At 45.8% G+C, this 15,677-nt stretch overlaps 1 long non-coding RNA gene across 1 annotated transcript in view; it reads left to right on the top strand.

Moving 5' to 3' along the window:
* Window positions 1-449: 449 nt before the first annotated feature.
* LOC138445408 (uncharacterized) overlaps window positions 450-15,677 on the top strand; it is a 31,616-nt gene continuing 16,388 nt past the window's right edge. Inside the window, exon 1 of the long non-coding RNA XR_011258858.1 lies at window positions 450-507. This is a non-coding gene — a long non-coding RNA (uncharacterized lncRNA). The remainder of the gene's footprint in view (window positions 508-15,677) is intronic.

Here is a 15,677-nt window from a genome sequence, read left to right as displayed (position 1 = left end):
GGGTGGGCGGGGGCTCGGGCGGCGCGGGGTGGGCGGGGCCTCGCGGTGCCCAGAGGCCAGAGGCTTGAGGGGTGGGCCCGGGTGGAAAGTGGGGTTCGGCCGGGAGGCAGGGGGAAATAGTGGCCTTTGGATGGTGTCAGGTGCACGCCCGCGGGTCGCTGCTGTGGAAGACGGGCTGAAGTCCTGGGTCACCCACTGGCTTCCCAAGGTGCGGCCGAAGTGTGCGTGCAGGGTAGGTGTGTGTGCACGCTCGTCGGGAGCGCACACCTCCCCGCGCCGTGCACTGGAGGGTGTGTGGACGTGCAAACGCTGCGTTGCTGTGCTTTCCACCCTGCGTGTTCTCACAGTTGCGCTGTCACGTGTGGAGGAAGGTGATCCCAAACCACTAGCACTTAAGGGGAAAGCTGTAGATTCTAGAATCCCCCGAAGCCCGCTCGGCGAGTCTGCAGCCCGTCCTCAGAGTCGACTTTCTCCAGGAGCCCGGGGCTCCAACGCGCTGGCCTGCAGGTGACCATCTGAGTTACAAATGAGTGAGAAAGGAAAAGGCGCGGTTTCCTTGCAGGTCTGTTCAAACTGACATGTGCCTTTCCAGACAGCCTTACACGTGGGTGTGTTACATACACACAGCACTTTTTTCACTTCCCTAATTTGGAAGCTATGCTTACTGCTTTTTAATTTACTAACTTCACTCAGTAAATCCTGATCATTTTTTTGACGGGTACATATATATTCTGCCTCTCTCTTTTTAACTCCTATGTAGACCTCACTCCAGTACACTTGCATGGAAAATCCCGTGGACAGAGGAGCCTGGAAGGCTGCAGTCCATGAGGTCGCAAAGAGTCGGACACGACTGAGTGACTTCACTTTCACTTTTCACTTCCATACATTGGAGAAGGAAATGGCAACACACTCCAGTGTTCTTGCCTGGAGAATCCCAGGGATGGCAGAGCCTGGTGGGCTGCCGTCTATGGGGTGGCACAGAGTCGGACAGGACTGAAGCGACTTAGCAGCAGCAGCAGTATTCTCTTTAAGGATGTTTCACAGCTATTCTTTGTAATAGGCTCTGATTTATTTGCATTTGTTTTGTCTGTTATGAAAGTTACTCATACCAGTGGTTTAAAATCAAAAGAAAGCAGAAAATGCTAAAAGTATCTGCATCCTCCCTACTCACCTAGGTCTCACCTGATACCATACCCTGCTGCTGCTGCTGCTGCTGCTGCTGCTAAGTCACTTCAGTCGTGTCCGACTCTGTGTGACCCCTTTGATGGCAGCCCACCAGGCTTAGAACACTGGAGTGGGTTGCCATTTCCTTCTCCAATGCAGGAAAGTAAAAAGTGAAAAGGAAGTCGCTCAGTTGTGTCCGACTCTTCAAGACCCCATGGACCACAGCCCAGCAGGCTCCTCTGTCCATGGGATTTTGCAGGCAAGAGGACTGGAGCGGGGTGCCATCGCCTTCTCGTGTCTGACTTTTCTGTGACCCCATGGACTGTAGAGTCCATGGAGTTCTCCAGGCCAGAATACTGAAGTGGGTAGCCTTTCCCTTCTCCAGGGGATCCTCTCAACCCAGGGATCGAACCCAGGTCTCCCCCAGCTATTAATACAATTAAGTTTGTTTCTAGTTCTTTTTTAGTTCTTCTGGTTCTTTTTACTCTAAATAATATATATCCTGACCCATCAACCATAAAAATCATCTTTCAAAGAATAAAAATTTGTCTTTTCTTTCAACTACTAATTTTAAAAATTACATGCTTTTACTTTTAACAGTGGAAGATTTTGTGAGTTGTAAGTTATTTACCTAAGTCATTATTTATAAATTTACATATTGCCTATCGGCTCCCTGCAAAGGTAGCTGAGGAAGTCAGTGTATCTATACTCTCTTCCACCCATGTTATTAGTTCAAGTTTTATTTTTATACTATCAAGAACTTGCATTCCCTTCTGTACTTATAATTACATTTCAGACTTTGTCCGTAACTGATGGAAAACAGTCAGCAGCATTCACAGTACTCGGGGCACATCAGGTCTGTAGGCAGAGCCCATATGCCCTCAGCTGAACCTTTTCTGCCCCCGGGCCAGCCTCCGGCTTTGGCTTTTTTAGCGACCAGAGCCTGGTCTGCCTGCACTGGGGGAAGACCTGAGGTGCCAGGGGATTTGCACCTCCCGAGAGTGCCTGCAATCGCAGACGGGGAATAGGTGAGGACCCCCAGCTCTGTCACCCCTGGGGGCAGGAGCTTCATCCCACGTGTGTCCGCTAGCTTCCAGTGCTCGGGTTCAAGTTCTAGTTAAATGGACACAGGCTTTATGAGTTCCCTTCACCGCCTGGTCCCGCTTCCCTGCTCGCACTGGCGTTTCCTGGGATCCCCTCCCAAGGCCCTCAAACCAAGACAGTGCCCCCAGACTGAATCACGTGAGGCAGACACAGGGATGGGGTCTGGAATCAGTTCCTTATCAGTCAGATGGCAGCAAGGACCCACCGTGGTGGTAGGCAGGGTGATGGCAACCCTGGAAAGGTGCCACAGCTTTGTGGTTGTGGCCGAGCGGGAAGGGGGTGCGTGTGGGGGTGCTGACTTGTGCAATCCCTCCCACATTTGGGGAAGTGGGGGCGATGGTAATTTTAAAGATTATGGAGTCAGTTTTTTTTTTGTTTTTAATGATAGAAAAATGCCGAAGGGAGAATATGACAGCCAACTGTCAGCCCAGAGTGTGTGCCCATGAAATCACTTTGGTGGCCTGAAGCCCACTGGGGTAGGAAGCACTAAGGAAATGGGCAAGTGCTCTAAGTTAGAGCTCAAGGCGGGAAACCAGCTGTTGGACACTTCCTAGCACATTTCCCTTCACTTCACTGGGTTTCCTGAGTCTGAGGATTTATTGTGGTTGTTGTCGTAAAGCCGCGAAGCCATGTCCCACTCTCTGCAACCCGGTGGACTACCCCGCCAGGCTGCCCTGTCCTTCACCATCTCCCAGAGTTTTCTCAAACTCTTGTCCATTGATTCGGTGATGCCATCCAACCGTCTCATCCTCTGCTGCCCCCTTCTCCTCCTTTTCCTGAGGATTTCTACCACTTGTTCATAATTCTCTCGGCCTCCTGACCTTGCTAAGCCTCAGTTTCCCCAGCTATGGAGCATTAACCTACGTCACAGATTTCTGTCATTTAAAATACCGCAGACGAGGATCTGACCTGTTGGCGGAGGCGAGGTGAACGAGGGCAGCGGGGGCTTGCAGGCAGGCAGTAGGCCACGGTGCACATCTTTGTTTGGCCCCGGCTAGGTCGGCCCCTGGAGTTCTTGTTTCAGCTGAGCTGTGCTTCTCCATGTTGATTCTTTGAGCAGCTTTGGAAGGTAACTTTCTAAGTCACTAGGGTGTAATTTCAATTACTACTCTATCAAAAAAGTTAATATAACACTTAACTTGCTCCCAGAGAGTCATTTATACAGTGGGGGAATTTGCCTTAAAATGCACGTGTGTTTCCTATCGTAAAGTCCATAGAGTGAAAGTTCTGTTAAAATATTCTTTTCCTTCAGCACTTTAACACTGAGAAGGTCACTATTTATAATTTGTGAATGTGGGATTTTTAATAACGCTGTTGTTCAGTCACTAAGTTGTGCCGACTTTTTCCAACCCCATGAACTACAGCACTCCAGGCTTCCCTGCTTAAAGTTCATTTTCATAATTGAAGGAAACATACTATTACGTTTTTAAATATCCAAAATAAGCCTTAAATTAAGGGCAAAGAAATGGGAAATGCATTCTTACTTGACTTGGGAACTAAGAAAGCTATTCATGTATTAATTTTCATATCACCAAAATTGATGGATAAAAGGCTAAAAAATATTTGAAATGATAAAAAAAAGACGCCCTTAGAGGCGGTGATTCTGTGCTCACATGTAGCTTGTTCTTGTACTTACTCATTCACCCTCCAAGTTTTGTTTAAGAAAACCAGTGATGAGTCTGCATCGTTTAACTCACCTCCTTATAAGAGTTCTTCAATTTACCATTATTTTTCACAGCTTTACTGAGAAATAATTCACGTCATACACTCATCCATTTAAATCATGCAAGTCAGTGATTTTAGTACATTTGCAGAGTTGTGCCCTATCTGCCGCTGCTGCTGCTAAGTCGCTTCTGTCGTGTCCGACTCGCAGCAACCCCAGAGACGGCAGCCCACCAGGCTCCCCCGTCCCTGGGATTCTCCAGGCAAGAACACTGGAGGGGGCTGCCATTTCCTTCTCCAATGCATGAAAGTGAAAAGGGAAAGTGACATCACCACGTCCTAATTTTAGAATATTTCTGTCCTCCCTGAAGGAAACCCCTTACCCATTAGCAGTCACTCTCCACCCTACCCCACAGCCCAAGGCAACCGCTAATCTACTTCAGGCTTCTGAATTTAGCCTATTCTACAGATGGAGTCATCTTTTGTAACAGGCTTATTGCTCTTAGCGTGATGTTCTCAAGGTTTATCCGTACTGTGGCTTGAATCTGTACTTCATTTCCTCTTACTATGAATATGCACTAATATTGCATTGTATGGTTATAACTCATTTATCTATTCATCAGTCGGTGGACGTTTTGAATGCTTCCTAGTTTGTGCTATTATGAAAAACGCTGCTATAAACACTCATGTATAAGTCTTTGTGTGAACATATATTAGTCACTGTATTTCTTACTGACACCTAAAAATAAAGACAATGTAACCAAAAAAAGTAAAAAAGGACCTTGGGCTCAGCAGTGCAGAAGTGAGGGTGCAGAGGGCCTTCCCTGGTGGTTCAGTGGTTAAAACTTTGGGCTTCCACTGCAGGAGGCACAGGTTCAATCCCTGGTCAGGGAAGTTCCACCTGCTGCAATACAGCCAAAAAACCTGAGCGTGCAGAGAAGATGGACTCAAGAGATGTGAATATGTTATAGAAACAAACCCTTTAATTAGATTCTGATAATAAATTCAGAAGGTAGGACTAGGGGAAATGCCTTCTGACTTCCTATTTGCATATTCTTGGCATAGAAAGTCCCTGTTTCTTTAATATTAAAACATTGAAAATGTATATTGACTCATGGGGATCCTCTTTCCGTCTGCACTTGGGAGCATTCATGCTTTCATTCTCGGGGTCAGCCATCCCGTGCTTGAAAGAGTTAGAATAGTTTAGACAGAGGTGGGGGGTGAGTACAGTGCTTCCTGACCTGTAAGCTCTGCTAAATGTTTCATAGATTGTGCAAAAGGCACGGACATGCTGGGAAAGAAACACCCAGGCTTCCCCTCCTGGCATGTTCATCAAGCGACTTCATTCGTTATTTCAGCGAGGATTTAGTAGCCAGTTTTGCGTCATGGTTAAAAGTATGGACTTTTAAGTCACATTGAGTTCAAATCCTCTTACTAGTTGAGCTAACTGGGGCTTTCCTTAATCTCTCTGTGCCTTGATCTCTGATTCGCAAACAGGGTCAAAGTCTTCATGTGTGGGTGCATGTATAGTGAGAAGGATTGCTTAGATCATACAGAGGGTCTGAAACAGACATCACGACAAGAGTGTGGACTATTATTAGTGGTTATATACAGCCTCATGGCATTTTTAGTTCCATGATTTATTCTTGTTTGGCCACGAAGTCATGTCTGACTCTGTGAACCCATGGACTTAGCCCACCAGGTTCCTCTGTCCGTGGGATTTCCCAGGCAAGAATACTGGAGGGGGTTCCCATTTCCTTCCCCAGGGGTTCTTCCAGCCCAGGTCTACTGCATTAGCAGGTGGGTTCTATAGCACGGAGCCACCAGGGAGGCCCCCTTGTCCCTGAGCCTCTGAGCTAATTTTTGTGTTTGCTTGTTTGTTTTAGCTCATTTTATGGATGAGACAATACTCAAGAGAAGGTAAGCAGCTTGCCCACAGTCATATGGTGGCAAACATGAACGATTAAACTCTACCTGTTTGCAGGATATTTTATGAAAATACTCCTCTCAATGTTTATATAATAGAACTTAATTAAATCAAGTGGAATTAAAGAAATAGAAGAAAAATGGTTGGGTGAAGAAGATACAGAGCGCAGGCAATAGGAAAAGGTGCGCTACCATTCACAGCCACTAGGGGGCGGCGTGCACCAGAACAATTTGCAGGGATCCCGTTTTCCATCTTCATTAAACTCTCAACGATATGATAGCTAATCCTATCACGGGGAGTTAATGGACTCCCCCCTCAGCTGATGGCTTCTAATTAGATATCCTTCAGTACTGAGAACAATGTGAAAGTGGTTTTTTCCTACCCCAGGACTTCTCTGAGGTTTTTTAATTTAGCTTTATAATGCTTAGCCCTCTTTATGAATTTAATTATCTTGTTGCTAAGTGCGTGTCTACGCATAAGTAGTTGATACAAAAGCCATCGCTATGGTACCCTATCAGTGCACAGTACATTCACACCTTGGAAACTTGCATTCTTGGTGTTTCAGAAGCTTCTTGAAGAGTTGAGATTTTTAAAAATTACTGTGAATTGTTGTTACTATTTTGATTCATTATTGTAACCCATTAGTTAAATACCTTTGATGCCGAAGTTCAGAATTTGATCACTATATCTGAGCTAAGATTAACTAATTAGAACCATTAGATGTAACTGAAGGAAATAGAATTTAATACTATTATAGAAATTAGGTGTCGCTAATGGTAAAGAGAAATCTGTATGTAGGTCAAGAAGCAAGTTAGAACTGGACATGGAACAATAGACTGGTTCCAAACTGGGAAAGGAGTACATCAAGGCTGTATATTGTCACCCTGCTTATTTAACTTATATGCAGAGTACATCATGCAAAATGCCAGGCTAGATGAAACACAAGCTGGAATCAAGATTGCCAGGAGAAATATCAATGACCTCAGATATGCAGAAAGTGAAGAGGAACTAGAGAGCCTCTTAATGAAAGTGAAAGAGGAGAGTGAAAAAGCTGGCTTAAAACAAGACATTCAGAAAACTAAAATCATGGCATCTGTTCCCATCACTTCCTGGCAAATAGATGGGGAAACAGTGCGAGACTTTCGTGAGCTCCAAAATCACTGCAGATGGTGACTGCAACCCTGAAATTAACAGACACATGCTCCTTGGAAGAAAAGCTATGACCAACTCAGACAGCATACTAAAAAGCAGAGACATTACTTTATCGACAAAGGCCCATATAGTCAAAGCTATGGTTCTTCTAGTAGTCATATATGGACGTGAGATTTGGAGCATAAAGAAAGCTGAGTGCCGAAAATTGATGCTTTTGAACTGTGGTGTTGGAGAAGACTCTTGAGAGTCCCTTGGACTGCAAGGAGATCCAACCAGTCCATCCTAAAGGAGATCAGTCCTGAATATTCATTGGAAGGACTGATGCTGAAGCTGAAACTCCAATACTTTGGCCACCTGATGCAAAGAACTGACTCATTGGAAAAGACCCAGATGCTGGGAAAAGATTGAAGGCAGGAGGAGAAGGGGATGGCAGAGGATGAGCTGGTTGGATGGCATCATTGACTCAATGGACATGAGTTTGCGCAAGCTGTGGGAGATGGTGATGGACAGGGAGGCCTGGCGTGCTGCGATCCATGGGGTCGCAAAGAGCTGGACATGACTGGGCAACTGAACTGAACTGAGTGTTAAAGAACCCACCTACCAATGCAGGAGACATGGGAGATCCTGGTTCGATTCCTGGGTCAGAAAGGTCCCCTGGAGGAGGAAAGGGCCACCCACTCCAGTACTCTTGCTTGGAGAATCCCATGGACAGAGGAGCCCGGCAGGTTACAGTCTGTGGGGTCACAAAGGGTCAGGCGTGACTGAGTGTATGTTCGTGTGCGTGCACATTGATACGATTATAAGTCCAAAATGGGTGTGAATTTGCTCTCTAAACATGGGAGAGACAGAAAAGTAAGCTGATTAAATTGGTGAATCTAAAAAGTACACAAGAAGAATAACATATACACAACATACAAAGACCAGGATATATTCACTGAAAGAACTAGCCCCTTAAAACACCTTTCATATATATGTGTGTCTATATACAGAGCAACCTCTTCTTTTTGCTTTTGCCTTTTCTATACTTCTGACTCTAAAATAGTGGTTCTCAACTGGTGTTTTGCCCTCCTCAGGGACATCCGCAAACATTCTGGTTGATGGGGAGAGGGCTCCCTGCTCCTGGGGTCCCATGGGTGGAGGCCAGGGACGCTGCGGAACATCCTTCTGTGCCCAGAGCATCCCATGGCAAAGTGCTGTCAGGCTTAGCGTGTCAGTCAAACCCGTGTTGAGCAATCACGTTGTAGAACAACACCCTAACCTCAGTGTGAGGTAGCCGCAAGTGACCAACCTTGTGGCCCACCCTCTGTAAGGTTTTCGGTCCGGGTTAAATTCCTCTTGCCTCTTAACACGAGACCTCTTTCTCACCGGCTGCAGCCACTGCCAGCTCTTAGTAGCGTTGTGTTCAGAACCCAGTGAAACTGCCCAATGAAGCTCTAAAGCCAACAGGAAGCAAAATAATTTTGCTTTTGACAGAAATGTAAGTGGAACAAGTTATTTTTAAGAGAAAGGTATTCACACATCCATCTTATTATGAGAAAATTTAAGGACAATGTGAAGTCTTTAAGAAAGGCCGCTTCAAGCTGCTCTGAGAGCCCTGGGCAGAAGATTACTTCCTCTGTGAGTTTGGCAAGTCAGCCATGTATCCGAGACTTAACAGCCGAAGCATATCAGGTACTAGAGGGTTCTGGTTTCGGTTTTCAACTTAAAACTTACAGAGTGTGACAGACCTATGTACCCAGATTTACCAATGGTCACCATCTTGCTGTATTAACCGTATCATCGTATCTATCACCTATCAGAGTATACCTATATATTGATCAGTTCATTGATCTGTTCAGAACCATTTGAGAGTGAGGGGCAGACACTGGGTCCCTTTACCCTCAGACACTTCACTGTGGACTTCCTGAGAATAAGAACTCTGCCCCACACGGTAGAGAGATTCCGATCAGGAAACTGACAATTGCTACCATACGACTGTCGGCTGGCACGCTGGTGGGGTGACGGGTGGGCCGTCCTAATTCCGAACATTTGCCGATTTCCGTGGTGTATGGCTCACCGGGGCTGATTTTTAGTTACCAACAGCGACAACCAGTTTGCAGGATTCTTCAGTGTTTCATGATGAGCCGTGAGCCAGCCAGGCCCCTCCTCTCCCGTTGACGGTCAAACTTTCCAGCTGCTCCGAACATATCCCCAGTAGCAGACACTGTTCCCAGCTCAGGATTCAGTCCGAGTCATCACTGCTCAAGTGCCCTCGCTCTCCCATTATCCAGAGTGGCTCCAGCCTTTCTGGTCTGTCGTGACGTTGCTGTGTTTGAAGAGTACCGGTTAGGTCTTCTGCAGAACGTCCTTTAATTAGAATTCATGACATCTTAGATTTAGACTATGCATTTTTGGCAAGAACACCACGTAAGTGCTGTATCCTCAGTTCGTCATGTTAAAAGCGTGTAGTGGCAGTTTGTCCCATCACTGGGGATGCAGAGTTTGGTCACTTGGTGCCGTGGTCTGAGTGTTCACGTCTTCCCCCCAGATTCATACATTGCAATCCTGACCTCCACCGTGATGGGGTTGGGGGTGGGCCTTTGGGAGGTAACGGGAGGCCTGAGGGAGCTCTCAGCTCTCTTCCCGCTCTGCGCGGATGGCTGGGAGACACACGCAGTCCACCAGGCGTGCGAGAGGATCTCACCAGGCGCTGACCCTGCTGCCCTCATCCTGAGAACGCCAGTGCCATTGATGAGCGGCCAGTCGACGGGACTTTGTCCTGGCTGCCTGACCTGACCAGGGCTCTTGGTTAAGTAGTGTTTATGAGCTTCCCCACTGTCAAACTATTGTGTTTGCCCTTGTAACTAATAAGCATTTTATGAGGCTACGCAGTGCAAATATCTTCATTCAACTTTTTAAAATGTATTTATTTTAGTTGGAGGATAACTGCTTTACAATATAACATTGGTTTCTGCCATGCATCAACGTGAATCAGCCATGGGTGTATGCGCACCCCCTCCCTTTGGAGCCTCCGGCCCCCGCTGTGGCTGCTAAGTTGATTCAGTCGTGTCCGACTCTGTGCGACCCCATAGATGGAAGCCCACCAGGCTCCCCCGTCCCTGGGATTCTCCAGGCAAGAACACTGGAGTGGGTTGCCATTTCCTTCTCCAATGCGTGAAAGTGAAAAGTGAAAGGGAAGTCGCTCAGTCGTGTCCGACTCTTAGCGACCCCATGGACTGCAGCCCACCAGGCTCCTCCGTCCATGGGATTTTCCAGGCAAGAGTACTGGAGTGGGGCGCCCCCACTAGGTTCTCGCAGAGCGCCGGGACTGCGCTCCCTGAGTCACAGAGCGCGTCCCCCGGCTGTGTGTCTCACACGCGGTGGTGTGTGCCCTTCTTTCCGATCGTCCCACCCTGCGCTTCCCCCCACCGCCGCGTCCCCAAGCCTGGTGCCTGTGTCTGCACCTCCACTGCGGCCCTGCAGATACAGTTGGCAGTGCCAGCTATCTAGATTCCAGATTAGATGCTCTAATATACAGTCCTTGTTTTTCTCTTTCTGACTTACTTCACTCTGTATAAGAGGCTCTAGGTTCGTCCACCTGGTTAGAACTGGCTCAAATGCGTTTCCTTTCTATGGCTGAGTAATACTCCATTGCGTACAAGTACCACGGCTTCTTCATCCATCCTTCCTCACGCTTTTCCTAATCTTAGCATCTGGGCGCCCTCCTCCGGAATGGCCCCACGGACCCCACCTCTGCGCTCAGGTCACCCTCCCACGCTGAGCAGGCAGGATGTGGGCGTGCAGCCGAGGTGCTGGGGACCCGGGCGGTTTGGCCTTGGGGCTGGGCTCTAGATGGGGCGCTGTCTTCTGCCTTCCTCTCTGGGCTCTACAGAAGCCAGAAAGTCGTGCCCCCAAAATAGGTGAGAATGACAATCTGATATTTTTAAAGAAATGAACGGGAAAATTAGTCACGGGAAACCACACCCCCTCACGTGTAGGGTGCCAGAGGAGGAGCTCTCATGCGCACACCACTGAAGGGCAACACAGACTCCAGCAGGGAGAGACGCTCCTGCCATCTCCCTCGGGCATGGTGAGGAGGGAGGAAGAGTTCTCCCCTCGCCTGGCAACAGCTCAGCCAATGAGAGGCTCTCACGGCTCAGCCAATGAGCAGCCGCTCTACAGCTAACTTCCTCTAGGGGACTTTTCGTCTGCTACAGTCCCGTCCCCACTTCCCCTTCCCTCGAAGAGTTCTCTCTGCTTGGCTTTCCTGGGCTTGCATGTGGCTCACCGTTAGCTGCCTGTCTCCCACAGCAAGTCTTTGCTGCTCTTGAATAAACTGGTTTTGTTGGTAAAATAATTGGCCGTTTTATTGTTTGAGATTAACAGCAGACACAATGGCGTAAGATATAGAAAGCAACGTGTGTCAGATTTAGAAAACTCAGAAAGGAAGTGACAAACTCAGTGAAGAATTAAACATTTGTACGTGTTTTTAAAAAAATAACCCAAGAGCAAATGAACATAACTAATAATGAGTTAAAAGAAAGAAGTGAGAAAAAATAGATACTAAAAGATATGTAAGGTGGCCAGGATAATGGGTACCCGAAGTTATCCACAAACTAAACCCCAAAAGCCTGTGTGTATGTTTGCTTGTCAAGCAGAGGTGATTAAACTAGAAATCTGGCAACATCCTGAATCAGCTGGGTAAGTTTAATGTAATCACTAGGCTTCCCAGGTGGTTCAGTGATAAACAATCTGCCTGCAATGCAGGAGATGTGGGTTTGACCCCCCGGGTCAGGAAGATCCCCTGGAGGAGGAAATGGCAATCCACTCCTGGATTCTTGCCTGGAGAATTCCATGGACAGAGGGGCCTGGTGGCTACAGCCCATGGAGTCGCAAACGACTTGGTCACAACCTCACTCCTGAGTAGCTGAGCACAGTCTAATCACACAGATCCTTAAAAGTGGAGGATTTTTCCTGGCTGTAGTGGGAAAGACGCAAATATGGCAGAAGTGGGAAGTAAACAGAAGTCATAGGAGAACAGGTGCACAGAAGGGTGAAGAAGATGCCTGTTTACCCTGGAACAGAATGATAAGGTGATTCCAGGAAGCCTAACCTAACAACCACCCAATATGCAACAGGCTTGGCCATTTGGAAACAGCAGTTGGTTTTGTTTTTAAACAGAATTCTTCAGGTGAGCCTAAGAAGAAGTGATAGAAGACTACTAAATTCTTAACTCTAGGGAAAGCAAACGTTGGACAAGAACGAAAGAAGGAATAGAATCATGGTACACAGCGTGTCTCACAGGGAAAAGTACTTATATTTTTGTATAAGGTAAATTAGCGTTGTTTTAATTTTTACTGCATGGCAGGAAAGAGGAAAATTTGGGAAGATGACTAAGTGAAGTCACTCAGTTGTGTCCGACTCTTTGCAACCCCGTGGACTATAGCCCACCAGGTTCCTCTGTCCATGGGATTTCCCAGGCAAGAATACTGGAGTGGGTTGCCATTTCCTTCTCCAAAGATGATTAAATAAGCCATTAAATCTTTATCTTCCATTAAAAACATCTTAGAGTGATCCAGAGAGAGATATAAGTATAAACACAGAATGAGGAAGGTAACTATCTGCAGAAACAGCGAGTGAAGTTGAAAGAGGCTACTTCTGGAAACTATTCATGAGTCACTTGGGAAAAAATTAAAACTAACTTTGAAAAATGATAAGTAAAAGAAATCTTAAAGATGAATGTTTTTATTAGACAAAATATGCTATAAGTTAAAGTTTTCATTTTACTTTAAAAGAATTTTGTATTAAATGAAGCTATTGCAATGCTTGAAATAATTATTTATACTTTCCAATTTGTTAACTTCTTATGTTTAGTATATATTGTGTAGTAAATTTCATGTGGCAGACACTGACCTCCAAATTTTTTTTTTTTTTTAGAGTATTAGGCTGGCACATAGTCATTCACTTCATGCACCTTGAAAGATTTTAATTTGGAGGGTTGATTTAACATTTTTATATAGGCTATCCAGGTGGCTCAGTTGTAAAGAATCCGCCTGCCAATCAGGAGATGCAGGTTCGATCCCTGGGTCAGATGATCCCCTGGAGGAGGAAATGGCAACCCGAACCAGTATCCTTGCCCAGGAAACCCCATGGACAGAGGAGCCTGGTGGGCTACAGTCCATGGGTCACAAAGAGTTGGACCTGACTTAGCGACTAAACAAGGCAAGAACAGATTATACTCCTACTTTGGGTGAGAATTCTATACCTGATTTTCAGCACTGTGCCCAGTATTCTAGGAGCGCTAAGATGTGTGAATTTAAAAGTTTCGTATTTCTAGATTTTAATTTTTAATTGCATTTCTGTTTACTAAAGTAGCATGTGGTAATTATAAAACATTCAAAAATAAATAATTTTTTCAGAGTTTTCACTAGGCTTTTTCTCAATCCATATATATTATGTATACAAATATATGTTTACACCTATATTTAAAACAGCATTATTTAAGACAAAACATTCTTAATGAGAGAACCTCTGGAATATCATTTATATTTGGTCAACCCCACTATAAAGGGACATAAGGTTGCAAAGGAAAAACTTAAGTTGCCTGAACCTAAGTTTGATATTCTGGCTTTTGATATTAGATCAAGGGCTACACGCTACAGGCACCTAGATGCAGAGAGACTTCACGGGGTCCTACGTTCTCCCAAACCTAAAACTAACTGCCAATTGTTAGGTTTTCTTGAGCTAGTTTGCTATTGCCAAAATTGAATTCCAAATTTCTCTCTTGGATCCAAACCTCTATATGTTTGCTCAACAGTAACAACCCCCACCCAAGTTTATGGGAATAACTGGATGACATGGCTTTCAAGGCCTTAAAAGAAAGTTTGATGAACCTACCTACCCTTCAGTTCAGTTCAGTTCAGTTCAGTTCAGTCGCTCAGTCTTGTCCAAGGCTTTGCAACTCCATGGACGGAAGCATGCCAGGCTTCCGTGTCCATCACCAACTCCCAGAGCTTGTTCAAACTCATGTCCATTGAGTCGGTGATGCCATCCAACCATCTCATCCTCTGTCGTCCCCTTTTCCTCCTGCCTTCAATCTTTCCCAGCATCAGGGTCTTTTCCAATGAGTCTGTTCTTTACATCAAGTGGCCAAAGTGTTGGAGCTTCAACATCAGTCCTTCCAATGAATATTCAGGATTGATTTCCTTTAGGATTAACTGATTTGATCTCCTTGCCATCTAAGGGACTCTCAAGAGTCTTCTCCAACACCACAGTTCAAAGGCATCAGTTGTTCGGTACTGAGCTTTCTTTATGGTCCAACTCTCACATCCATACATGACTACCGGAAAAACCATAGCTTTGACTCTACAGACCTTTGTCAGCAAAGTAATGCCTCTGCTTTTTAAAATGTTGTCTAGGTTGGTCATAGCTGTTCTTTCAAGGAGCAAGTGTCTTTTAATTTCATGGCTGCAGTCAGCATCCTACTGTGATTTTGGAGCCCAAAAAAATAGTCTGTGACTGTTTCCATTGTTTCCGATCTATTTGCCATCAAGTGATGGGACCAGATGCCATGATCTTAGTTTTTCTAATTTTGGGTCTTAAGCCAGCTTTTTCACTCTCCTCTTTCAGTTTCATCAAGAAGCTCTTTAGTTCCTCTTTGTTTTCTGTCATAAGGGTAGGGTCATCTGTATATCTGGGTTACTGATATTTCTCCTGGCAATCTTGATTCCTGTTTGTGCTTCATCCAGCCCAGCATTTCGCATGATGTACCCTGCATATAAGTTAAATAAGCAAGGTGACAATATACAGACTTGATGTACTCCTTTCCCAATTTTGAACCAGTCAGTCCATTGTTCTATGCCGGGATCTAACTGTTGCTTCTTGACCTGCATACAGATTTCTCAGGAAGCAGGTAAGGTGGTCTGGTATTCCCATCTCTTTCAGAATTTTCCACAGTTTGTTGTCATCCACACAGTCAATTATCACATTCCTTATCGTACATGAAAAGGAAGGGAATGCCCTTGGGTACTTACTGAGAACACGGGGACCATCAGTTGACCCAGAATATTATTAAAGCCTCAAACTAGAGCCTCTGGAATGGAAATATCTCATTGCCTTAGAGCCATCGTTGCCTTTACCTTTTGGTAAAAGCCACTGAAAGAATCCCAGTGGATTCCCTTTAACCATTGCTGTACCCCACGTAGCAGAAGCCGTCTTGAATTCTCACCATACTCAACACTTTTCAGCCCTCACCTCTTAAGGAGTCATATTGTTGACTACCCCACATATGACTCTTTGTCAAAGTAACCTTAACCTAGCTACTTCTCTCCGCTGCTACGCTGACAGTGTACCTCATGAGCATTCAATGCCAGCAGACTACCTCCTGAGTCCTAGTGATAATCAACAGGGAATTTCACCCGAGCGCCAGTTAGTGTCCCCAGCTCACGGATGGTTCTTACTTAAAAGATGATGATGGCAGATGCTGCACTCTGTGCGCTGCTGCAGCTGCTGTTGATGCTGTTTGTGGCGAGAACAAGCACCTGTGGCTGCTTCAGCCTCACAGGCTGGACTGTACTTTAGCCGAGGACGAAACTGCAACGTTTACACTGATAGTAGTAATACTTTTGAAGTAGGTCATGATCCTGGAACGTTGGGAAAGCAATGTGGCTTCCTTCCTTACGGTGGGAGT

Source organism: Ovis canadensis, chromosome 8, assembly GCF_042477335.2.
Source record: "Ovis canadensis isolate MfBH-ARS-UI-01 breed Bighorn chromosome 8, ARS-UI_OviCan_v2, whole genome shotgun sequence".
NCBI lineage: Eukaryota > Metazoa > Chordata > Mammalia > Artiodactyla > Bovidae > Ovis > Ovis canadensis.
The sequence above is the reverse complement of the archived record's forward strand: the minus strand, read 5'-3'. Positions and strand labels throughout refer to the sequence as shown.